Source organism: Heloderma suspectum, chromosome 1 (genome assembly GCF_057233095.1).
Source record: "Heloderma suspectum isolate Gila_16-S chromosome 1, 16-S_ref, whole genome shotgun sequence".
Taxonomy (NCBI): Eukaryota; Metazoa; Chordata; class Lepidosauria; order Squamata; family Helodermatidae; genus Heloderma; species Heloderma suspectum.
Genome location: NC_139458.1, coordinates 231,318,928 through 231,344,869, shown reverse-complemented (window position 1 = coordinate 231,344,869; position 25,942 = coordinate 231,318,928).

The following is a 25,942-nucleotide window of genomic DNA, read 5'->3' as shown; positions in this document are numbered from 1 at the left end:
TGAAACTTGTCCCTGTCCACAAGATGTACTAACAGGCAGTTAGTTAACCACCAATGGCTCACTCAGTCTGTTTGACCAATCTAGGCTTTACCAAGATGCTGGTTCCTTCCTGGGAAGCCTAGTGTCCCCAACTCTAACCCTAATTTGAGTCTCAACCCTTATTTCCTCTTTGGACTGAAACATACCGCCGTCCACAGAGTGTACCAAATGTCAGTATGGAAGACATCTTGATGTCCCCCTCAGGCTGATTCACCAAGCTAGGCTTCACCAAGAACCCGTTTCTTACCTAGGAAGCCCAGTTTCCCCAACCCTAACCCTAACTTGGGTTTTTACCCTACTTTATTTTGGGAATGAAACATCCCCTCGTCCACGCGGTGTACAAAAAGACAGGAGGCAACCCATCCTGCAGGCCCACTTATCCTATTTCTACATGCTTGGCTTTTCCGAGGCCCTGGTTCACTGCAGGGAAGCCAAGTCTCCCAAACCCTAACCCTAACTTGAGTCTTAACCCTAATTTACTTGTGCAACTGTCACAAACCCCCATCCACAGGTTGTACTAAAAGACGGCAGGCATACCATTCCTTTGGCCCTCTCAGTCTGTTTCACCATGCTTGGCTTCAGCAACACCCTGTTTCCATTCTGGGAAGCCAAGTCTCCTGACCCCTAACCCTAAGTTGGGTCTGAACCCTAATTTCCTCTTGGGACTGAAACTTGTCCCTGTCCACAAGATGTACTAACAGGCAGTTAGTTAACCACCAATGGCTCACTCAGTCTGTTTGACCAATCTAGGCTTTACCAAGATGCTGGTTCCTTCCTGGGAAGCCTAGTGTCCCCAACCCTAACCCTAATTTGAGTCTCAACCCTAATTTCCTGTTTAGACTGAAACATCGCCCCGTCCTCACGTTGTACTTATAGAGGGTCGGCACCCCTTTCTGATGACCTGCTCAGTTCGTTTCACCAAGCTAGTCTTCCCTAAGAACCTGGTTCCCTCCTCGGAAGCCAAGTCTCCCCAACCCTAACCCTAACTTGGGTTTTTACCCAAATTTTCTAGAGGAACTTTAACATCCCCCAGTCCACGCAGTGTACTAAAAGACAGGAGGGGACACATCCTGTTGGGCCACTCAATCTGTTTCAACATGCTTGGCTTTACAGATGCCCTGGTTCCATCCTGGGAAGCCAAGGCTAACCAACCCTAACCCTAATTTGAGTCTCAATCCTAAGTTCCTCTTTGGACTGAAACATACCGCCGTCCATAGAGTGTACCAAATGTCAGTATGGAAGACATCTTGATGTCCCCCTCAGGCTGATTCACCCAGCTAGGCTTCACCAAGAACCTGTTTCTTACCTAGGAAGCCCAGTTTCCCCAACCCTAACCCTAACTTGGGTTTTTACCCTACTTTATTTTGGGAATGATACATCCCCTCGTCCACGCGGTGTACTAAAAGACAGGAGGCAACCCATCCTGCAGGCCCACTTATCCTATTTCTACATGCTTGGCTTTTCCGAGGCCCTGGTTCACTCCAGGGAAGCCAAGTCTCCCAAACCCTAACCCTAACTTGAGTCTTAACCCTAATTTGCTTGTGCAACTGTCACAAACCCCCATCCAAAGGTTGTACTAAAAGACAGCAGGCATACCATTCCTTTGGCCCTCTCAGTCTGTTTCACCATGCTTGGCTTCAGCAACACCCTGTTTCCATTCTGGGAAGCCAAGTCTCCTGACCCCTAACCCTAAGTTGGGTCTGAACCCTAATTTCCTCTTGGGACTGAAACTTGTCCCTGTCCACAAGATGTACTAACAGGCAGTTAGTTAACCACCAATGGCTCACTCAGTCTGTTTGACCAATCTAGGCTTTACCAAGACGCTGGTTCCTTCCTGGGAAGCCTAGTGTCCCCAATCCTAACCCTAATTTGAGTCTCAACCCTAATTTCCTGTTTTGACTGAAACATCGCCCCGTCCTCACGTTGTACTTATAGAGGGTCGGCACCCCTTTCTGATGACCTGCTCAGTTCGTTTCACCAAGCTAGTCTTCCCTAAGAACCTGGTTCCCTCCTCGGAAGCCAAGTCTCCCCAACCCTAACCCTAACTTGGGTTTTTACCCAAATTTTCTAGAGGAACTTTAACATCCCCCAGTCCACGCAGTGTACTAAAAGACAGGAGGGAACACATCCTGTTGGGCCACTCAATCGGTTTCAACATGCTTGGCTTTACAGACGCCCTGGTTCCATCCTGGGAAGCCAAGTCTCGCCAACCCTAACCCTAATTTGAGTCTCAACCCTAATTTCCTCTTGGGACTGAAACATGTCCCTGTCCACAAGCTGTACTAATGGGCAGTATGTTATCCTCCAATGGCTCACTCAGTCTGTTTGACCAATCTAGGCTTTACCAAGACGTTGGTTCCTTCCTGGGAAGCCTAGTGTCCCCAACCCTAACCCTAATTTGAGTCTCAACCCTAATTTCCTGTTTAGACTGAAACATCGCCCCGTCCTCACGTTGTACTTATAGAGGGTCGGCACCCCTTTCTGATGACCTGCTCAGTTCGTTTCACCAAGCTAGTCTTCCCTAAGAACCTGGTTCCCTCCTCGGAAGCCAAGTCTCCCCAACCCTAACCCTAACTTGGGTTTTTACCCAAATTTTCTAGAGGAACTTTAACATCCCCCAGTCCACGCAGTGTACTAAAAGACAGGAGGGAACACATCCTGTTGGGCCACTCAATCGGTTTCAACATGCTTGGCTTTACAGATGCCCTGGTTCCATCCTGGGAAGCCAAGTCTCGCCAACCCTAACCCTAATTTGAGTCTCAACCCTAATTTCCTCTTTGGACTGAAACATACCGCCGTCCACAGAGTGTACCAAATGTCAGTATGGAAGACATCTTGATGTCCCCCTCAGGCTGATTCACCAAGTTAGGCTTCACCAAGAACCCGTTTCTTACCTAGGAAGCCCAGTTTCCCCAACCCTAACCCTAACTTGGGTTTTTACCCTACTTTATTTTGGGAATGAAACATCCCCTCGTCCACGCGGTGTACTAAAAGACAGGAGGCAACCCATCCTGCAGGCCCACTTATCCTATTTCTCCATGCTTGGCTTTTCCGAGGCCCTGGTTCACTCCAGGGAAGCCAAGTCTCCCGAACCCTAACCCTAACTTGAGTCTTAACCCTAATTTACTTGTGCAACTGTCACAAACCCCCATCCACAGGTTGTACTAAAAGACGGCAGGCATACCATTCCTTTGGCCCTCTCAGTCTGTTTCACCATGCTTGGCTTCAGCAACACCCTGTTTCCATTCTGGGAAGCCAAGTCTCCTGACCCCTAACCCTAAGTTGGGTCTGAACCCTAATTTCCTCTTGGGACTGAAACTTGTCCCTGTCCACAAGATGTACTAACAGGCAGTTAGTTAACCACCAATGGCTCACTCAGTCTGTTTGACCAATCTAGGCTTTACCAAGATGCTGGTTCCTTCCTGGGAAGCCTAGTGTCCCCAACTCTAACCCTAATTTGAGTCTCAACCCTTATTTCCTCTTTGGACTGAAACATACCGCCGTCCACAGAGTGTACCAAATGTCAGTATGGAAGACATCTTGATGTCCCCCTCAGGCTGATTCACCAAGCTAGGCTTCACCAAGAACCCGTTTCTTACCTAGGAAGCCCAGTTTCCCCAACCCTAACCCTAACTTGGGTTTTTACCCTACTTTATTTTGGGAATGAAACATCCCCTCGTCCACGCGGTGTACAAAAAGACAGGAGGCAACCCATCCTGCAGGCCCACTTATCCTATTTCTACATGCTTGGCTTTTCCGAGGCCCTGGTTCACTCCAGGGAAGCCAAGTCTCCCAAACCCTAACCCTAACTTGAGTCTTAACCCTAATTTACTTGTGCAACTGTCACAAACCCCCATCCACAGGTTGTACTAAAAGACGGCAGGCATACCATTCCTTTGGCCCTCTCAGTCTGTTTCACCATGCTTGGCTTCAGCAACACCCTGTTTCCATTCTGGGAAGCCAAGTCTCCTGACCCCTAACCCTAAGTTGGGTCTGAACCCTAATTTCCTCTTGGGACTGAAACTTGTCCCTGTCCACAAGATGTACTAACAGGCAGTTAGTTAACCACCAATGGCTCACTCAGTCTGTTTGACCAATCTAGGCTTTACCAAGATGCTGGTTCCTTCCTGGGAAGCCTAGTGTCCCCAACCCTAACCCTAATTTGAGTCTCAACCCTAATTTCCTGTTTAGACTGAAACATCGCCCCGTCCTCACGTTGTACTTATAGAGGGTCGGCACCCCTTTCTGATGACCTGCTCAGTTCGTTTCACCAAGCTAGTCTTCCCTAAGAACCTGGTTCCCTCCTCGGAAGCCAAGTCTCCCCAACCCTAACCCTAACTTGGGGTTTTACCCAAATTTTCTAGAGGAACTTTAACATCCCCCAGTCCACGCAGTGTACTAAAAGACAGGAGGGGACACATCCTGTTGGGCCAATCAATCTGTTTCAACATGCTTGGCTTTACAGATGCCCTGGTTCCATCCTGGGAAGCCAAGGCTAACCAACCCTAACCCTAATTTGAGTCTCAACCCTAATTTCCTGTTTAGACTGAAACATCGCCCCGTCCTCACGTTGTACTTATAGAGGTCGGCACCCATTTCTGATGACCTGCTCAGTTCGTTTGACCAAGCTAGTCTTCCCTAAGAACCTGGTTCCCTCCTCGGAAGCCAAGTCTCCCCAACCCTAACCCTAACTTGGGTTTTTACCCAAATTTTCTAGAGGAACTTTAACATCCCCCAGTCCACGCAGTGTACTAAAAGACAGGAGGGAACACATCCTGTTGGGCCACTCAATCGGTTTCAACATGCTTGGCTTTACAGATGCCCTGGTTCCATCCTGGGAAGCCAAGTCTCGCCAACCCTAACCCTAATTTGAGTCTCAACCCTAATTTCCTCTTTGGACTGAAACATACCGCCGTCCACAGAGTGTACCAAATGTCAGTATGGAAGACATCTTGATGTCCCCCTCAGGCTGATTCACCAAGTTAGGCTTCACCAAGAACCCGTTTCTTACCTAGGAAGCCCAGTTTCCCCAACCCTAACCCTAACTTGGGTTTTTACCCTACTTTATTTTGGGAATGAAACATCCCCTCGTCCACGCGGTGTACTAAAAGACAGGAGGCAACCCATCCTGCAGGCCCACCTATCCTATTTCTCCATGCTTGGCTTTTCCGAGGCCCTGGTTCACTCCAGGGAAGCCAAGTCTCCCGAACCCTAACCCTAACTTGAGTCTTAACCCTAATTTACTTGTGCAACTGTCACAAACCCCCATCCACAGGTTGTACTAAAAGACGGCAGGCATACCATTCCTTTGGCCCTCTCAGTCTGTTTCACCATGCTTGGCTTCAGCAACACCCTGTTTCCATTCTGGGAAGCCAAGTCTCCTGACCCCTAACCCTAAGTTGGGTCTGAACCCTAATTTCCTCTTGGGACTGAAACTTGTCCCTGTCCACAAGATGTACTAACAGGCAGTTAGTTAACCACCAATGGCTCACTCAGTCTGTTTGACCAATCTAGGCTTTACCAAGACGCTGGTTCCTTCCTGGGAAGCCTAGTGTCCCCAATCCTAACCCTAATTTGAGTCTCAACCCTAATTTCCTGTTTTGACTGAAACATCGCCCCGTCCTCACGTTGTACTTATAGAGGGTCGGCACCCCTTTCTGATGACCTGCTCAGTTCGTTTCACCAAGCTAGTCTTCCCTAAGAACCTGGTTCCCTCCTCGGAAGCCAAGTCTCCCCAACCCTAACCCTAACTTGGGTTTTTACCCAAATTTTCTAGAGGAACTTTAACATCCCCCAGTCCACGCAGTGTACTAAAAGACAGGAGGGAACACATCCTGTTGGGCCACTCAATCGGTTTCAACATGCTTGGCTTTACAGACGCCCTGGTTCCATCCTGGGAAGCCAAGTCTCGCCAACCCTAACCCTAATTTGAGTCTCAACCCTAATTTCCTCTTGGGACTGAAACATGTCCCTGTCCACAAGCTGTACTAATGGGCAGTATGTTATCCTCCAATGGCTCACTCAGTCTGTTTGACCAATCTAGGCTTTACCAAGACGTTGGTTCCTTCCTGGGAAGCCTAGTGTCCCCAACCCTAACCCTAATTTGAGTCTCAACCCTAATTTCCTGTTTAGACTGAAACATCGCCCCGTCCTCACGTTGTACTTATAGAGGGTCGGCACCCCTTTCTGATGACCTGCTCAGTTCGTTTCACCAAGCTAGTCTTCCCTAAGAACCTGGTTCCCTCCTCGGAAGCCAAGTCTCCCCAACCCTAACCCTAACTTGGGTTTTTACCCAAATTTTCTAGAGGAACTTTAACATCCCCCAGTCCACGCAGTGTACTAAAAGACAGGAGGGAACACATCCTGTTGGGCCACTCAATCGGTTTCAACATGCTTGGCTTTACAGATGCCCTGGTTCCATCCTGGGAAGCCAAGTCTCGCCAACCCTAACCCTAATTTGAGTCTCAACCCTAATTTCCTCTTTGGACTGAAACATACCGCCGTCCACAGAGTGTACCAAATGTCAGTATGGAAGACATCTTGATGTCCCCCTCAGGCTGATTCACCAAGTTAGGCTTCACCAAGAACCCGTTTCTTACCTAGGAAGCCCAGTTTCCCCAACCCTAACCCTAACTTGGGTTTTTACCCTACTTTATTTTGGGAATGAAACATCCCCTCGTCCACGCGGTGTACTAAAAGACAGGAGGCAACCCATCCTGCAGGCCCACTTATCCTATTTCTCCATGCTTGGCTTTTCCGAGGCCCTGGTTCACTCCAGGGAAGCCAAGTCTCCCGAACCCTAACCCTAACTTGAGTCTTAACCCTAATTTACTTGTGCAACTGTCACAAACCCCCATCCACAGGTTGTACTAAAAGACGGCAGGCATACCATTCCTTTGGCCCTCTCAGTCTGTTTCACCATGCTTGGCTTCAGCAACACCCTGTTTCCATTCTGGGAAGCCAAGTCTCCTGACCCCTAACCCTAAGTTGGGTCTGAACCCTAATTTCCTCTTGGGACTGAAACTTGTCCCTGTCCACAAGATGTACTAACAGGCAGTTAGTTAACCACCAATGGCTCACTCAGTCTGTTTGACCAATCTAGGCTTTACCAAGATGCTGGTTCCTTCCTGGGAAGCCTAGTGTCCCCAACTCTAACCCTAATTTGAGTCTCAACCCTTATTTCCTCTTTGGACTGAAACATACCGCCGTCCACAGAGTGTACCAAATGTCAGTATGGAAGACATCTTGATGTCCCCCTCAGGCTGATTCACCAAGCTAGGCTTCACCAAGAACCCGTTTCTTACCTAGGAAGCCCAGTTTCCCCAACCCTAACCCTAACTTGGGTTTTTACCCTACTTTATTTTGGGAATGAAACATCCCCTCGTCCACGCGGTGTACAAAAAGACAGGAGGCAACCCATCCTGCAGGCCCACTTATCCTATTTCTACATGCTTGGCTTTTCCGAGGCCCTGGTTCACTGCAGGGAAGCCAAGTCTCCCAAACCCTAACCCTAACTTGAGTCTTAACCCTAATTTACTTGTGCAACTGTCACAAACCCCCATCCACAGGTTGTACTAAAAGACGGCAGGCATACCATTCCTTTGGCCCTCTCAGTCTGTTTCACCATGCTTGGCTTCAGCAACACCCTGTTTCCATTCTGGGAAGCCAAGTCTCCTGACCCCTAACCCTAAGTTGGGTCTGAACCCTAATTTCCTCTTGGGACTGAAACTTGTCCCTGTCCACAAGATGTACTAACAGGCAGTTAGTTAACCACCAATGGCTCACTCAGTCTGTTTGACCAATCTAGGCTTTACCAAGATGCTGGTTCCTTCCTGGGAAGCCTAGTGTCCCCAACCCTAACCCTAATTTGAGTCTCAACCCTAATTTCCTGTTTAGACTGAAACATCGCCCCGTCCTCACGTTGTACTTATAGAGGGTCGGCACCCCTTTCTGATGACCTGCTCAGTTCGTTTCACCAAGCTAGTCTTCCCTAAGAACCTGGTTCCCTCCTCGGAAGCCAAGTCTCCCCAACCCTAACCCTAACTTGGGTTTTTACCCAAATTTTCTAGAGGAACTTTAACATCCCCCAGTCCACGCAGTGTACTAAAAGACAGGAGGGGACACATCCTGTTGGGCCACTCAATCTGTTTCAACATGCTTGGCTTTACAGATGCCCTGGTTCCATCCTGGGAAGCCAAGGCTAACCAACCCTAACCCTAATTTGAGTCTCAATCCTAAGTTCCTCTTTGGACTGAAACATACCGCCGTCCATAGAGTGTACCAAATGTCAGTATGGAAGACATCTTGATGTCCCCCTCAGGCTGATTCACCCAGCTAGGCTTCACCAAGAACCTGTTTCTTACCTAGGAAGCCCAGTTTCCCCAACCCTAACCCTAACTTGGGTTTTTACCCTACTTTATTTTGGGAATGATACATCCCCTCGTCCACGCGGTGTACTAAAAGACAGGAGGCAACCCATCCTGCAGGCCCACTTATCCTATTTCTACATGCTTGGCTTTTCCGAGGCCCTGGTTCACTCCAGGGAAGCCAAGTCTCCCAAACCCTAACCCTAACTTGAGTCTTAACCCTAATTTGCTTGTGCAACTGTCACAAACCCCCATCCAAAGGTTGTACTAAAAGACAGCAGGCATACCATTCCTTTGGCCCTCTCAGTCTGTTTCACCATGCTTGGCTTCAGCAACACCCTGTTTCCATTCTGGGAAGCCAAGTCTCCTGACCCCTAACCCTAAGTTGGGTCTGAACCCTAATTTCCTCTTGGGACTGAAACTTGTCCCTGTCCACAAGATGTACTAACAGGCAGTTAGTTAACCACCAATGGCTCACTCAGTCTGTTTGACCAATCTAGGCTTTACCAAGATGCTGGTTCCTTCCTGGGAAGCCTAGTGTCCCCAACCCTAACCCTAATTTGAGTCTCAACCCTAATTTCCTGTTTAGACTGAAACATCGCCCCGTCCTCACGTTGTACTTATAGAGGGTCGGCACCCCTTTCTGATGACCTGCTCAGTTCGTTTCACCAAGCTAGTCTTCCCTAAGAACCTGGTTCCCTCCTCGGAAGCCAAGTCTCCCCAACCCTAACCCTAACTTGGGTTTTTACCCAAATTTTCTAGAGGAACTTTAACATCCCCCAGTCCACGCAGTGTACTAAAAGACAGGAGGGGACACATCCTGTTGGGCCACTCAATCTGTTTCAACATGCTTGGCTTTACAGATGCCCTGGTTCCATCCTGGGAAGCCAAGGCTAACCAACCCTAACCCTAATTTGAGTCTCAATCCTAAGTTCCTCTTTGGACTGAAACATACCGCCGTCCATAGAGTGTACCAAATGTCAGTATGGAAGACATCTTGATGTCCCCCTCAGGCTGATTCACCCAGCTAGGCTTCACCAAGAACCTGTTTCTTACCTAGGAAGCCCAGTTTCCCCAACCCTAACCCTAACTTGGGTTTTTACCCTACTTTATTTTGGGAATGATACATCCCCTCGTCCACGCGGTGTACTAAAAGACAGGAGGCAACCCATCCTGCAGGCCCACTTATCCTATTTCTACATGCTTGGCTTTTCCGAGGCCCTGGTTCACTCCAGGGAAGCCAAGTCTCCCAAACCCTAACCCTAACTTGAGTCTTAACCCTAATTTGCTTGTGCAACTGTCACAAACCCCCATCCAAAGGTTGTACTAAAAGACAGCAGGCATACCATTCCTTTGGCCCTCTCAGTCTGTTTCACCATGCTTGGCTTCAGCAACACCCTGTTTCCATTCTGGGAAGCCAAGTCTCCTGACCCCTAACCCTAAGTTGGGTCTGAACCCTAATTTCCTCTTGGGACTGAAACTTGTCCCTGTCCACAAGATGTACTAACAGGCAGTTAGTTAACCACCAATGGCTCACTCAGTCTGTTTGACCAATCTAGGCTTTACCAAGACGCTGGTTCCTTCCTGGGAAGCCTAGTGTCCCCAATCCTAACCCTAATTTGAGTCTCAACCCTAATTTCCTGTTTTGACTGAAACATCGCCCCGTCCTCACGTTGTACTTATAGAGGGTCGGCACCCCTTTCTGATGACCTGCTCAGTTCGTTTCACCAAGCTAGTCTTCCCTAAGAACCTGGTTCCCTCCTCGGAAGCCAAGTCTCCCCAACCCTAACCCTAACTTGGGTTTTTACCCAAATTTTCTAGAGGAACTTTAACATCCCCCAGTCCACGCAGTGTACTAAAAGACAGGAGGGAACACATCCTGTTGGGCCACTCAATCGGTTTCAACATGCTTGGCTTTACAGACGCCCTGGTTCCATCCTGGGAAGCCAAGTCTCGCCAACCCTAACCCTAATTTGAGTCTCAACCCTAATTTCCTCTTGGGACTGAAACATGTCCCTGTCCACAAGCTGTACTAATGGGCAGTATGTTATCCTCCAATGGCTCACTCAGTCTGTTTGACCAATCTAGGCTTTACCAAGACGTTGGTTCCTTCCTGGGAAGCCTAGTGTCCCCAACCCTAACCCTAATTTGAGTCTCAACCCTAATTTCCTGTTTAGACTGAAACATCGCCCCGTCCTCACGTTGTACTTATAGAGGGTCGGCACCCCTTTCTGATGACCTGCTCAGTTCGTTTCACCAAGCTAGTCTTCCCTAAGAACCTGGTTCCCTCCTCGGAAGCCAAGTCTCCCCAACCCTAACCCTAACTTGGGTTTTTACCCAAATTTTCTAGAGGAACTTTAACATCCCCCAGTCCACGCAGTGTACTAAAAGACAGGAGGGAACACATCCTGTTGGGCCACTCAATCGGTTTCAACATGCTTGGCTTTACAGATGCCCTGGTTCCATCCTGGGAAGCCAAGTCTCGCCAACCCTAACCCTAATTTGAGTCTCAACCCTAATTTCCTCTTTGGACTGAAACATACCGCCGTCCACAGAGTGTACCAAATGTCAGTATGGAAGACATCTTGATGTCCCCCTCAGGCTGATTCACCAAGTTAGGCTTCACCAAGAACCCGTTTCTTACCTAGGAAGCCCAGTTTCCCCAACCCTAACCCTAACTTGGGTTTTTACCCTACTTTATTTTGGGAATGAAACATCCCCTCGTCCACGCGGTGTACTAAAAGACAGGAGGCAACCCATCCTGCAGGCCCACTTATCCTATTTCTCCATGCTTGGCTTTTCCGAGGCCCTGGTTCACTCCAGGGAAGCCAAGTCTCCCGAACCCTAACCCTAACTTGAGTCTTAACCCTAATTTACTTGTGCAACTGTCACAAACCCCCATCCACAGGTTGTACTAAAAGACGGCAGGCATACCATTCCTTTGGCCCTCTCAGTCTGTTTCACCATGCTTGGCTTCAGCAACACCCTGTTTCCATTCTGGGAAGCCAAGTCTCCTGACCCCTAACCCTAAGTTGGGTCTGAACCCTAATTTCCTCTTGGGACTGAAACTTGTCCCTGTCCACAAGATGTACTAACAGGCAGTTAGTTAACCACCAATGGCTCACTCAGTCTGTTTGACCAATCTAGGCTTTACCAAGATGCTGGTTCCTTCCTGGGAAGCCTAGTGTCCCCAACTCTAACCCTAATTTGAGTCTCAACCCTTATTTCCTCTTTGGACTGAAACATACCGCCGTCCACAGAGTGTACCAAATGTCAGTATGGAAGACATCTTGATGTCCCCCTCAGGCTGATTCACCAAGCTAGGCTTCACCAAGAACCCGTTTCTTACCTAGGAAGCCCAGTTTCCCCAACCCTAACCCTAACTTGGGTTTTTACCCTACTTTATTTTGGGAATGAAACATCCCCTCGTCCACGCGGTGTACAAAAAGACAGGAGGCAACCCATCCTGCAGGCCCACTTATCCTATTTCTACATGCTTGGCTTTTCCGAGGCCCTGGTTCACTCCAGGGAAGCCAAGTCTCCCAAACCCTAACCCTAACTTGAGTCTTAACCCTAATTTACTTGTGCAACTGTCACAAACCCCCATCCACAGGTTGTACTAAAAGACGGCAGGCATACCATTCCTTTGGCCCTCTCAGTCTGTTTCACCATGCTTGGCTTCAGCAACACCCTGTTTCCATTCTGGGAAGCCAAGTCTCCTGACCCCTAACCCTAAGTTGGGTCTGAACCCTAATTTCCTCTTGGGACTGAAACTTGTCCCTGTCCACAAGATGTACTAACAGGCAGTTAGTTAACCACCAATGGCTCACTCAGTCTGTTTGACCAATCTAGGCTTTACCAAGATGCTGGTTCCTTCCTGGGAAGCCTAGTGTCCCCAACCCTAACCCTAATTTGAGTCTCAACCCTAATTTCCTGTTTAGACTGAAACATCGCCCCGTCCTCACGTTGTACTTATAGAGGGTCGGCACCCCTTTCTGATGACCTGCTCAGTTCGTTTCACCAAGCTAGTCTTCCCTAAGAACCTGGTTCCCTCCTCGGAAGCCAAGTCTCCCCAACCCTAACCCTAACTTGGGGTTTTACCCAAATTTTCTAGAGGAACTTTAACATCCCCCAGTCCACGCAGTGTACTAAAAGACAGGAGGGGACACATCCTGTTGGGCCAATCAATCTGTTTCAACATGCTTGGCTTTACAGATGCCCTGGTTCCATCCTGGGAAGCCAAGGCTAACCAACCCTAACCCTAATTTGAGTCTCAACCCTAATTTCCTGTTTAGACTGAAACATCGCCCCGTCCTCACGTTGTACTTATAGAGGTCGGCACCCATTTCTGATGACCTGCTCAGTTCGTTTGACCAAGCTAGTCTTCCCTAAGAACCTGGTTCCCTCCTCGGAAGCCAAGTCTCCCCAACCCTAACCCTAACTTGGGTTTTTACCCAAATTTTCTAGAGGAACTTTAACATCCCCCAGTCCACGCAGTGTACTAAAAGACAGGAGGGAACACATCCTGTTGGGCCACTCAATCGGTTTCAACATGCTTGGCTTTACAGATGCCCTGGTTCCATCCTGGGAAGCCAAGTCTCGCCAACCCTAACCCTAATTTGAGTCTCAACCCTAATTTCCTCTTTGGACTGAAACATACCGCCGTCCACAGAGTGTACCAAATGTCAGTATGGAAGACATCTTGATGTCCCCCTCAGGCTGATTCACCAAGTTAGGCTTCACCAAGAACCCGTTTCTTACCTAGGAAGCCCAGTTTCCCCAACCCTAACCCTAACTTGGGTTTTTACCCTACTTTATTTTGGGAATGAAACATCCCCTCGTCCACGCGGTGTACTAAAAGACAGGAGGCAACCCATCCTGCAGGCCCACCTATCCTATTTCTCCATGCTTGGCTTTTCCGAGGCCCTGGTTCACTCCAGGGAAGCCAAGTCTCCCGAACCCTAACCCTAACTTGAGTCTTAACCCTAATTTACTTGTGCAACTGTCACAAACCCCCATCCACAGGTTGTACTAAAAGACGGCAGGCATACCATTCCTTTGGCCCTCTCAGTCTGTTTCACCATGCTTGGCTTCAGCAACACCCTGTTTCCATTCTGGGAAGCCAAGTCTCCTGACCCCTAACCCTAAGTTGGGTCTGAACCCTAATTTCCTCTTGGGACTGAAACTTGTCCCTGTCCACAAGATGTACTAACAGGCAGTTAGTTAACCACCAATGGCTCACTCAGTCTGTTTGACCAATCTAGGCTTTACCAAGACGCTGGTTCCTTCCTGGGAAGCCTAGTGTCCCCAATCCTAACCCTAATTTGAGTCTCAACCCTAATTTCCTGTTTTGACTGAAACATCGCCCCGTCCTCACGTTGTACTTATAGAGGGTCGGCACCCCTTTCTGATGACCTGCTCAGTTCGTTTCACCAAGCTAGTCTTCCCTAAGAACCTGGTTCCCTCCTCGGAAGCCAAGTCTCCCCAACCCTAACCCTAACTTGGGTTTTTACCCAAATTTTCTAGAGGAACTTTAACATCCCCCAGTCCACGCAGTGTACTAAAAGACAGGAGGGAACACATCCTGTTGGGCCACTCAATCGGTTTCAACATGCTTGGCTTTACAGACGCCCTGGTTCCATCCTGGGAAGCCAAGTCTCGCCAACCCTAACCCTAATTTGAGTCTCAACCCTAATTTCCTCTTGGGACTGAAACATGTCCCTGTCCACAAGCTGTACTAATGGGCAGTATGTTATCCTCCAATGGCTCACTCAGTCTGTTTGACCAATCTAGGCTTTACCAAGACGTTGGTTCCTTCCTGGGAAGCCTAGTGTCCCCAACCCTAACCCTAATTTGAGTCTCAACCCTAATTTCCTGTTTAGACTGAAACATCGCCCCGTCCTCACGTTGTACTTATAGAGGGTCGGCACCCCTTTCTGATGACCTGCTCAGTTCGTTTCACCAAGCTAGTCTTCCCTAAGAACCTGGTTCCCTCCTCGGAAGCCAAGTCTCCCCAACCCTAACCCTAACTTGGGTTTTTACCCAAATTTTCTAGAGGAACTTTAACATCCCCCAGTCCACGCAGTGTACTAAAAGACAGGAGGGAACACATCCTGTTGGGCCACTCAATCGGTTTCAACATGCTTGGCTTTACAGATGCCCTGGTTCCATCCTGGGAAGCCAAGTCTCGCCAACCCTAACCCTAATTTGAGTCTCAACCCTAATTTCCTCTTTGGACTGAAACATACCGCCGTCCACAGAGTGTACCAAATGTCAGTATGGAAGACATCTTGATGTCCCCCTCAGGCTGATTCACCAAGTTAGGCTTCACCAAGAACCCGTTTCTTACCTAGGAAGCCCAGTTTCCCCAACCCTAACCCTAACTTGGGTTTTTACCCTACTTTATTTTGGGAATGAAACATCCCCTCGTCCACGCGGTGTACTAAAAGACAGGAGGCAACCCATCCTGCAGGCCCACTTATCCTATTTCTCCATGCTTGGCTTTTCCGAGGCCCTGGTTCACTCCAGGGAAGCCAAGTCTCCCGAACCCTAACCCTAACTTGAGTCTTAACCCTAATTTACTTGTGCAACTGTCACAAACCCCCATCCACAGGTTGTACTAAAAGACGGCAGGCATACCATTCCTTTGGCCCTCTCAGTCTGTTTCACCATGCTTGGCTTCAGCAACACCCTGTTTCCATTCTGGGAAGCCAAGTCTCCTGACCCCTAACCCTAAGTTGGGTCTGAACCCTAATTTCCTCTTGGGACTGAAACTTGTCCCTGTCCACAAGATGTACTAACAGGCAGTTAGTTAACCACCAATGGCTCACTCAGTCTGTTTGACCAATCTAGGCTTTACCAAGATGCTGGTTCCTTCCTGGGAAGCCTAGTGTCCCCAACTCTAACCCTAATTTGAGTCTCAACCCTTATTTCCTCTTTGGACTGAAACATACCGCCGTCCACAGAGTGTACCAAATGTCAGTATGGAAGACATCTTGATGTCCCCCTCAGGCTGATTCACCAAGCTAGGCTTCACCAAGAACCCGTTTCTTACCTAGGAAGCCCAGTTTCCCCAACCCTAACCCTAACTTGGGTTTTTACCCTACTTTATTTTGGGAATGAAACATCCCCTCGTCCACGCGGTGTACAAAAAGACAGGAGGCAACCCATCCTGCAGGCCCACTTATCCTATTTCTACATGCTTGGCTTTTCCGAGGCCCTGGTTCACTCCAGGGAAGCCAAGTCTCCCAAACCCTAACCCTAACTTGAGTCTTAACCCTAATTTACTTGTGCAACTGTCACAAACCCCCATCCACAGGTTGTACTAAAAGACGGCAGGCATACCATTCCTTTGGCCCTCTCAGTCTGTTTCACCATGCTTGGCTTCAGCAACACCCTGTTTCCATTCTGGGAAGCCAAGTCTCCTGACCCCTAACCCTAAGTTGGGTCTGAACCCTAATTTCCTCTTGGGACTGAAACTTGTCCCTGTCCACAAGATGTACTAACAGGCAGTTAGTTAACCACCAATGGCTCACTCAGTCTGTTTGACCAATCTAGGCTTTACCAAGATGCTGGTTCCTTCCTGGGAAGCCTAGTGTCCCCAACCCTAACCCTAATTTGAGTCTCAACCCTAATTTCCTGTTTAGACTGAAACATCGCCCCGTCCTCACGTTGTACTTATAGAGGGTCGGCACCCCTTTCTGATGACCTGCTCAGTTCGTTTCACCAAGCTAGTCTTCCCTAAGAACCTGGTTCCCTCCTCGGAAGCCAAGTCTCCCCAACCCTAACCCTAACTTGGGGTTTTACCCAAATTTTCTAGAGGAACTTTAACATCCCCCAGTCCACGCAGTGTACTAAAAGACAGGAGGGGACACATCCTGTTGGGCCACTCAATCTGTTTCAACATGCTTGGCTTTACAGATGCCCTGGTTCCATCCTGGGAAGCCAAGGCTAACCAACCCTAACCCTAATTTGAGTCTCAATCCTAAGTTCCTCTTTGGACTGAAACATACCGCCGTCCATAGAGTGTACCAAATGTCAGTATGGAAGACATCTTGATGTCCCCCTCAGGCTGATTCACCCAGCTAGGCTTCACCAAGAACCTGTTTCTTACCTAGGAAGCCCAGTTTCCCCAACCCTAACCCTAACTTGGGTTTTTACCCTACTTTATTTTGGGAATGATACATCCCCTCGTCCACGCGGTGTACTAAAAGACAGGAGGCAACCCATCCTGCAGGCCCACTTATCCTATTTCTACATGCTTGGCTTTTCCGAGGCCCTGGTTCACTCCAGGGAAGCCAAGTCTCCCAAACCCTAACCCTAACTTGAGTCTTAACCCTAATTTGCTTGTGCAACTGTCACAAACCCCCATCCAAAGGTTGTACTAAAAGACGGCAGGCATACCATTCCTTTGGCCCTCTCAGTCTGTTTCACCATGCTTGGCTTCAGCAACACCCTGTTTCCATTCTGGGAAGCCAAGTCTCCTGACCCCTAACCCTAAGTTGGGTCTGAACCCTAATTTCCTCTTGGGACTGAAAGTTGTCCCTGTCCACAAGATGTACTAACAGGCAGTTAGTTAACCACCAATGGCTCACTCAGTCTGTTTGACCAATCTAGGCTTTACCAAGACGCTGGTTCCTTCCTGGGAAGCCTAGTGTCCCCAATCCTAACCCTAATTTGAGTCTCAACCCTAATTTCCTGTTTTGACTGAAACATCGCCCCGTCCTCACGTTGTACTTATAGAGGGTCGGCACCCCTTTCTGATGACCTGCTCAGTTCGTTTCACCAAGCTAGTCTTCCCTAAGAACCTGGTTCCCTCCTCGGAAGCCAAGTCTCCCCAACCCTAACCCTAACTTGGGTTTTTACCCAAATATTCTAGAGGAACTTTAACATCCCCCAGTCCACGCAGTGTACTAAAAGACAGGAGGGAACACATCCTGTTGGGCCACTCAATCGGTTTCAACATGCTTGGCTTTACAGACGCCCTGGTTCCATCCTGGGAAGCCAAGTCTCGCCAACCCTAACCCTAATTTGAGTCTCAACCCTAATTTCCTCTTGGGACTGAAACATGTCCCTGTCCACAAGCTGTACTAATGGGCAGTATGTTATCCTCCAATGGCTCACTCAGTCTGTTTGACCAATCTAGGCTTTACCAAGACGTTGGTTCCTTCCTGGGAAGCCTAGTGTCCCCAACCCTAACCCTAATTTGAGTCTCAACCCTAATTTCCTGTTTAGACTGAAACATCGCCCCGTCCTCACGTTGTACTTATAGAGGGTCGGCACCCCTTTCTGATGACCTGCTCAGTTCGTTTCACCAAGCTAGTCTTCCCTAAGAACCTGGTTCCCTCCTCGGAAGCCAAGTCTCCCCAACCCTAACCCTAACTTGGGTTTTTACCCAAATTTTCTAGAGGAACTTTAACATCCCCCAGTCCACGCAGTGTACTAAAAGACAGGAGGGAACACATCCTGTTGGGCCACTCAATCGGTTTCAACATGCTTGGCTTTACAGATGCCCTGGTTCCATCCTGGGAAGCCAAGTCTCGCCAACCCTAACCCTAATTTGAGTCTCAACCCTAATTTCCTCTTTGGACTGAAACATACCGCCGTCCACAGAGTGTACCAAATGTCAGTATGGAAGACGTCTTGATGTCCCCCTCAGGCTGATTCACCAAGTTAGGCTTCACCAAGAACCCGTTTCTTACCTAGGAAGCCCAGTTTCCCCAACCCTAACCCTAACTTGGGTTTTTACCCTACTTTATTTTGGGAATGAAACATCCCCTCGTCCACGCGGTGTACTAAAAGACAGGAGGCAACCCATCCTGCAGGCCCACTTATCCTATTTCTCCATGCTTGGCTTTTCCGAGGCCCTGGTTCACTCCAGGGAAGCCAAGTCTCCCGAACCCTAACCCTAACTTGAGTCTTAACCCTAATTTACTTGTGCAACTGTCACAAACCCCCATCCACAGGTTGTACTAAAAGACGGCAGGCATACCATTCCTTTGGCCCTCTCAGGCTGTTTCACCATGCTTGGCTTCAGCAACACCCTGTTTCCATTCTGGGAAGCCAAGTCTCCTGACCCCTAACCCTAAGTTGGGTCTGAACCCTAATTTCCTTTTGGGACTGAAACTTGTCCCTGTCCACAAGATGTACTAACAGGCAGTTAGTTAACCACCAATGGCTCACTCAGTCTGTTTGACCAATCTAGGCTTTACCAAGATGCTGGTTCCTTCCTGGGAAGCCTAGTGTCCCCAACTCTAACCCTAATTTGAGTCTCAACCCTTATTTCCTCTTTGGACTGAAACATACCGCCGTCCACAGAGTGTACCAAATGTCAGTATGGAAGACATCTTGATGTCCCCCTCAGGCTGATTCACCAAGCTAGGCTTCACCAAGAACCCGTTTCTTACCTAGGAAGCCCAGTTTCCCCAACCCTAACCCTAACTTGGGTTTTTACCCTACTTTATTTTGGGAATGAAACATCCCCTCGTCCACGCGGTGTACAAAAAGACAGGAGGCAACCCATCCTGCAGGCCCACTTATCCTATTTCTACATGCTTGGCTTTTCCGAGGCCCTGGTTCACTGCAGGGAAGCCAAGTCTCCCAAACCCTAACCCTAACTTGAGTCTTAACCCTAATTTACTTGTGCAACTGTCACAAACCCCCATCCACAGGTTGTACTAAAAGACGGCAGGCATACCATTCCTTTGGCCCTCTCAGTCTGTTTCACCATGCTTGGCTTCAGCAACACCCTGTTTCCATTCTGGGAAGCCAAGTCTCCTGACCCCTAACCCTAAGTTGGGTCTGAACCCTAATTTCCTCTTGGGACTGAAACTTGTCCCTGTCCACAAGATGTACTAACAGGCAGTTAGTTAACCACCAATGGCTCACTCAGTCTGTTTGACCAATCTAGGCTTTACCAAGATGCTGGTTCCTTCCTGGGAAGCCTAGTGTCCCCAACCCTAACCCTAATTTGAGTCTCAACCCTAATTTCCTGTTTAGACTGAAACATCGCCCCGTCCTCACGTTGTACTTATAGAGGGTCGGCACCCCTTTCTGATGACCTGCTCAGTTCGTTTCACCAAGCTAGTCTTCCCTAAGAACCTGGTTCCCTCCTCGGAAGCCAAGTCTCCCCAACCCTAACCCTAACTTGGGTTTTTACCCAAATTTTCTAGAGGAACTTTAACATCCCCCAGTCCACGCAGTGTACTAAAAGACAGGAGGGGACACATCCTGTTGGGCCACTCAATCTGTTTCAACATGCTTGGCTTTACAGATGCCCTGGTTCCATCCTGGGAAGCCAAGGCTAACCAACCCTAACCCTAATTTGAGTCTCAATCCTAAGTTCCTCTTTGGACTGAAACATACCGCCGTCCATAGAGTGTACCAAATGTCAGTATGGAAGACATCTTGATGTCCCCCTCAGGCTGATTCACCCAGCTAGGCTTCACCAAGAACCTGTTTCTTACCTAGGAAGCCCAGTTTCCCCAACCCTAACCCTAACTTGGGTTTTTACCCTACTTTATTTTGGGAATGATACATCCCCTCGTCCACGCGGTGTACTAAAAGACAGGAGGCAACCCATCCTGCAGGCCCACTTATCCTATTTCTACATGCTTGGCTTTTCCGAGGCCCTGGTTCACTCCAGGGAAGCCAAGTCTCCCAAACCCTAACCCTAACTTGAGTCTTAACCCTAATTTGCTTGTGCAACTGTCACAAACCCCCATCCAAAGGTTGTACTAAAAGACAGCAGGCATACCATTCCTTTGGCCCTCTCAGTCTGTTTCACCATGCTTGGCTTCAGCAACACCCTGTTTCCATTCTGGGAAGCCAAGTCTCCTGACCCCTAACCCTAAGTTGGGTCTGAACCCTAATTTCCTCTTGGGACTGAAACTTGTCCCTGTCCACAAGATGTACTAACAGGCAGTTAGTTAACCACCAATGGCTCACTCAGTCTGTTTGACCAATCTAGGCTTTACCAAGACGCTGGTTCCTTCCTGGGAAGCCTAGTGTCCCCAATCCTAACCCTAATTTGAGTCTCAACCCTAATTTCCTGTTTTGACTGAAACATCGCCCCGTCCTCACGTTGTACTTATAGAGGGTCGGCACCCCTTTCTGATGACCTGCTCAGTTCGTTTCACCAAGCTAGTCTTCCCTAAGAACCTGGTTCCCTCCTCGGAAGCCAAGTCTCCCCAACCCTAACCCTAACTTGGGTTTTTACCCAAATTTTCTAGAGGAACTTTAACATCCCCCAGTCCACGCAGTGTACTAAAAGACAGGAGGGAACACATCCTGTTGGGCCACTCAATCGGTTTCAACATGCTTGGCTTTACAGACGCCCTGGTTCCATCCTGGGAAGCCAAGTCTCGCCAACCCTAACCCTAATTTGAGTCTCAACCCTAATTTCCTCTTGGGACTGAAACATGTCCCTGTCCACAAGCTGTACTAATGGGCAGTATGTTATCCTCCAATGGCTCACTCAGTCTGTTTGACCAATCTAGGCTTTACCAAGACGTTGGTTCCTTCCTGGGAAGCCTAGTGTCCCCAACCCTAACCCTAATTTGAGTCTCAACCCTAATTTCCTGTTTAGACTGAAACATCGCCCCGTCCTCACGTTGTACTTATAGAGGGTCGGCACCCCTTTCTGATGACCTGCTCAGTTCGTTTCACCAAGCTAGTCTTCCCTAAGAACCTGGTTCCCTCCTCGGAAGCCAAGTCTCCCCAACCCTAACCCTAACTTGGGTTTTTACCCAAATTTTCTAGAGGAACTTTAACATCCCCCAGTCCACGCAGTGTACTAAAAGACAGGAGGGAACACATCCTGTTGGGCCACTCAATCGGTTTCAACATGCTTGGCTTTACAGATGCCCTGGTTCCATCCTGGGAAGCCAAGTCTCGCCAACCCTAACCCTAATTTGAGTCTCAACCCTAATTTCCTCTTTGGACTGAAACATACCGCCGTCCACAGAGTGTACCAAATGTCAGTATGGAAGACATCTTGATGTCCCCCTCAGGCTGATTCACCAAGTTAGGCTTCACCAAGAACCCGTTTCTTACCTAGGAAGCCCAGTTTCCCCAACCCTAACCCTAACTTGGGTTTTTACCCTACTTTATTTTGGGAATGAAACATCCCCTCGTCCACGCGGTGTACTAAAAGACAGGAGGCAACCCATCCTGCAGGCCCACTTATCCTATTTCTCCATGCTTGGCTTTTCCGAGGCCCTGGTTCACTCCAGGGAAGCCAAGTCTCCCGAACCCTAACCCTAACTTGAGTCTTAACCCTAATTTACTTGTGCAACTGTCACAAACCCCCATCCACAGGTTGTACTAAAAGACGGCAGGCATACCATTCCTTTGGCCCTCTCAGTCTGTTTCACCATGCTTGGCTTCAGCAACACCCTGTTTCCATTCTGGGAAGCCAAGTCTCCTGACCCCTAACCCTAAGTTGGGTCTGAACCCTAATTTCCTCTTGGGACTGAAACTTGTCCCTGTCCACAAGATGTACTAACAGGCAGTTAGTTAACCACCAATGGCTCACTCAGTCTGTTTGACCAATCTAGGCTTTACCAAGATGCTGGTTCCTTCCTGGGAAGCCTAGTGTCCCCAACTCTAACCCTAATTTGAGTCTCAACCCTTATTTCCTCTTTGGACTGAAACATACCGCCGTCCACAGAGTGTACCAAATGTCAGTATGGAAGACATCTTGATGTCCCCCTCAGGCTGATTCACCAAGCTAGGCTTCACCAAGAACCCGTTTCTTACCTAGGAAGCCCAGTTTCCCCAACCCTAACCCTAACTTGGGTTTTTACCCTACTTTATTTTGGGAATGAAACATCCCCTCGTCCACGCGGTGTACAAAAAGACAGGAGGCAACCCATCCTGCAGGCCCACTTATCCTATTTCTACATGCTTGGCTTTTCCGAGGCCCTGGTTCACTCCAGGGAAGCCAAGTCTCCCAAACCCTAACCCTAACTTGAGTCTTAACCCTAATTTACTTGTGCAACTGTCACAAACCCCCATCCACAGGTTGTACTAAAAGACGGCAGGCATACCATTCCTTTGGCCCTCTCAGTCTGTTTCACCATGCTTGGCTTCAGCAACACCCTGTTTCCATTCTGGGAAGCCAAGTCTCCTGACCCCTAACCCTAAGTTGGGTCTGAACCCTAATTTCCTCTTGGGACTGAAACTTGTCCCTGTCCACAAGATGTACTAACAGGCAGTTAGTTAACCACCAATGGCTCACTCAGTCTGTTTGACCAATCTAGGCTTTACCAAGATGCTGGTTCCTTCCTGGGAAGCCTAGTGTCCCCAACCCTAACCCTAATTTGAGTCTCAACCCTAATTTCCTGTTTAGACTGAAACATCGCCCCGTCCTCACGTTGTACTTATAGAGGGTCGGCACCCCTTTCTGATGACCTGCTCAGTTCGTTTCACCAAGCTAGTCTTCCCTAAGAACCTGGTTCCCTCCTCGGAAGCCAAGTCTCCCCAACCCTAACCCTAACTTGGGGTTTTACCCAAATTTTCTAGAGGAACTTTAACATCCCCCAGTCCACGCAGTGTACTAAAAGACAGGAGGGGACACATCCTGTTGGGCCAATCAATCTGTTTCAACATGCTTGGCTTTACAGATGCCCTGGTTCCATCCTGGGAAGCCAAGGCTAACCAACCCTAACCCTAATTTGAGTCTCAACCCTAATTTCCTGTTTAGACTGAAACATCGCCCCGTCCTCACGTTGTACTTATAGAGGTCGGCACCCATTTCTGATGACCTGCTCAGTTCGTTTGACCAAGCTAGTCTTCCCTAAGAACCTGGTTCCCTCCTCGGAAGCCAAGTCTCCCCAACCCTAACCCTAACTTGGGTTTTTACCCAAATTTTCTAGAGGAACTTTAACATCCCCCAGTCCACGCAGTGTACTAAAAGACAGGAGGGAACACATCCTGTTGGGCCACTCAATCGGTTTCAACATGCTTGGCTTTACAGATGCCCTGGTTCCATCCTGGGAAGCCAAGTCTCGCCAACCCTAACCCTAATTTGAGTCTCAACCCTAATTTCCTCTTTGGACTGAAACATACCGCCGTCCACAGAGTGTACCAAATGTCAGTATGGAAGACATCTTGATGTCCCCCTCAGGCTGATTCACCAAGTTAGGCTTCACCAAGAACCCGTTTCTTACCTAGGAAGCCCAGTTTCCCCAACCCTAACCCTAACTTGGGTTTTTACCCTACTTTATTTTGGGAATGAAACATCCCCTCGTCCACGCGGTGTACTAAAAGACAGGAGGCAACCCATCCTGCAGGCCCACCTATCCTATTTCTCCATGCTTGGCTTTTCCGAGGCCCTGGTTCACTCCAGGGAAGCCAAGTCTCCCGAACCCTAACCCTAACTTGAGTCTTAACCCTAATTTACTTGTGCAACTGTCACAAACCCCCATCCACAGGTTGTACTAAAAGACGGCAGGCATACCATTCCTTTGGCCCTCTCAGTCTGTTTCACCATGCTTGGCTTCAGCAACACCCTGTTTCCATTCTGGGAAGCCAAGTCTCCTGACCCCTAACCCTAAGTTGGGTCTGAACCCTAATTTCCTCTTGGGACTGAAACTTGTCCCTGTCCACAAGATGTACTAACAGGCAGTTAGTTAACCACCAATGGCTCACTCAGTCTGTTTGACCAATCTAGGCTTTACCAAGACGCTGGTTCCTTCCTGGGAAGCCTAGTGTCCCCAATCCTAACCCTAATTTGAGTCTCAACCCTAATTTCCTGTTTTGACTGAAACATCGCCCCGTCCTCACGTTGTACTTATAGAGGGTCGGCACCCCTTTCTGATGACCTGCTCAGTTCGTTTCACCAAGCTAGTCTTCCCTAAGAACCTGGTTCCCTCCTCGGAAGCCAAGTCTCCCCAACCCTAACCCTAACTTGGGTTTTTACCCAAATTTTCTAGAGGAACTTTAACATCCCCCAGTCCACGCAGTGTACTAAAAGACAGGAGGGAACACATCCTGTTGGGCCACTCAATCGGTTTCAACATGCTTGGCTTTACAGACGCCCTGGTTCCATCCTGGGAAGCCAAGTCTCGCCAACCCTAACCCTAATTTGAGTCTCAACCCTAATTTCCTCTTGGGACTGAAACATGTCCCTGTCCACAAGCTGTACTAATGGGCAGTATGTTATCCTCCAATGGCTCACTCAGTCTGTTTGACCAATCTAGGCTTTACCAAGACGTTGGTTCCTTCCTGGGAAGCCTAGTGTCCCCAACCCTAACCCTAATTTGAGTCTCAACCCTAATTTCCTGTTTAGACTGAAACATCGCCCCGTCCTCACGTTGTACTTATAGAGGGTCGGCACCCCTTTCTGATGACCTGCTCAGTTCGTTTCACCAAGCTAGTCTTCCCTAAGAACCTGGTTCCCTCCTCGGAAGCCAAGTCTCCCCAACCCTAACCCTAACTTGGGTTTTTACCCAAATTTTCTAGAGGAACTTTAACATCCCCCAGTCCACGCAGTGTACTAAAAGACAGGAGGGAACACATCCTGTTGGGCCACTCAATCGGTTTCAACATGCTTGGCTTTACAGATGCCCTGGTTCCATCCTGGGAAGCCAAGTCTCGCCAACCCTAACCCTAATTTGAGTCTCAACCCTAATTTCCTCTTTGGACTGAAACATACCGCCGTCCACAGAGTGTACCAAATGTCAGTATGGAAGACATCTTGATGTCCCCCTCAGGCTGATTCACCAAGTTAGGCTTCACCAAGAACCCGTTTCTTACCTAGGAAGCCCAGTTTCCCCAACCCTAACCCTAACTTGGGTTTTTACCCTACTTTATTTTGGGAATGAAACATCCCCTCGTCCACGCGGTGTACTAAAAGACAGGAGGCAACCCATCCTGCAGGCCCACTTATCCTATTTCTCCATGCTTGGCTTTTCCGAGGCCCTGGTTCACTCCAGGGAAGCCAAGTCTCCCGAACCCTAACCCTAACTTGAGTCTTAACCCTAATTTACTTGTGCAACTGTCACAAACCCCCATCCACAGGTTGTACTAAAAGACGGCAGGCATACCATTCCTTTGGCCCTCTCAGTCTGTTTCACCATGCTTGGCTTCAGCAACACCCTGTTTCCATTCTGGGAAGCCAAGTCTCCTGACCCCTAACCCTAAGTTGGGTCTGAACCCTAATTTCCTCTTGGGACTGAAACTTGTCCCTGTCCACAAGATGTACTAACAGGCAGTTAGTTAACCACCAATGGCTCACTCAGTCTGTTTGACCAATCTAGGCTTTACCAAGATGCTGGTTCCTTCCTGGGAAGCCTAGTGTCCCCAACTCTAACCCTAATTTGAGTCTCAACCCTTATTTCCTCTTTGGACTGAAACATACCGCCGTCCACAGAGTGTACCAAATGTCAGTATGGAAGACATCTTGATGTCCCCCTCAGGCTGATTCACCAAGCTAGGCTTCACCAAGAACCCGTTTCTTACCTAGGAAGCCCAGTTTCCCCAACCCTAACCCTAACTTGGGTTTTTACCCTACTTTATTTTGGGAATGAAACATC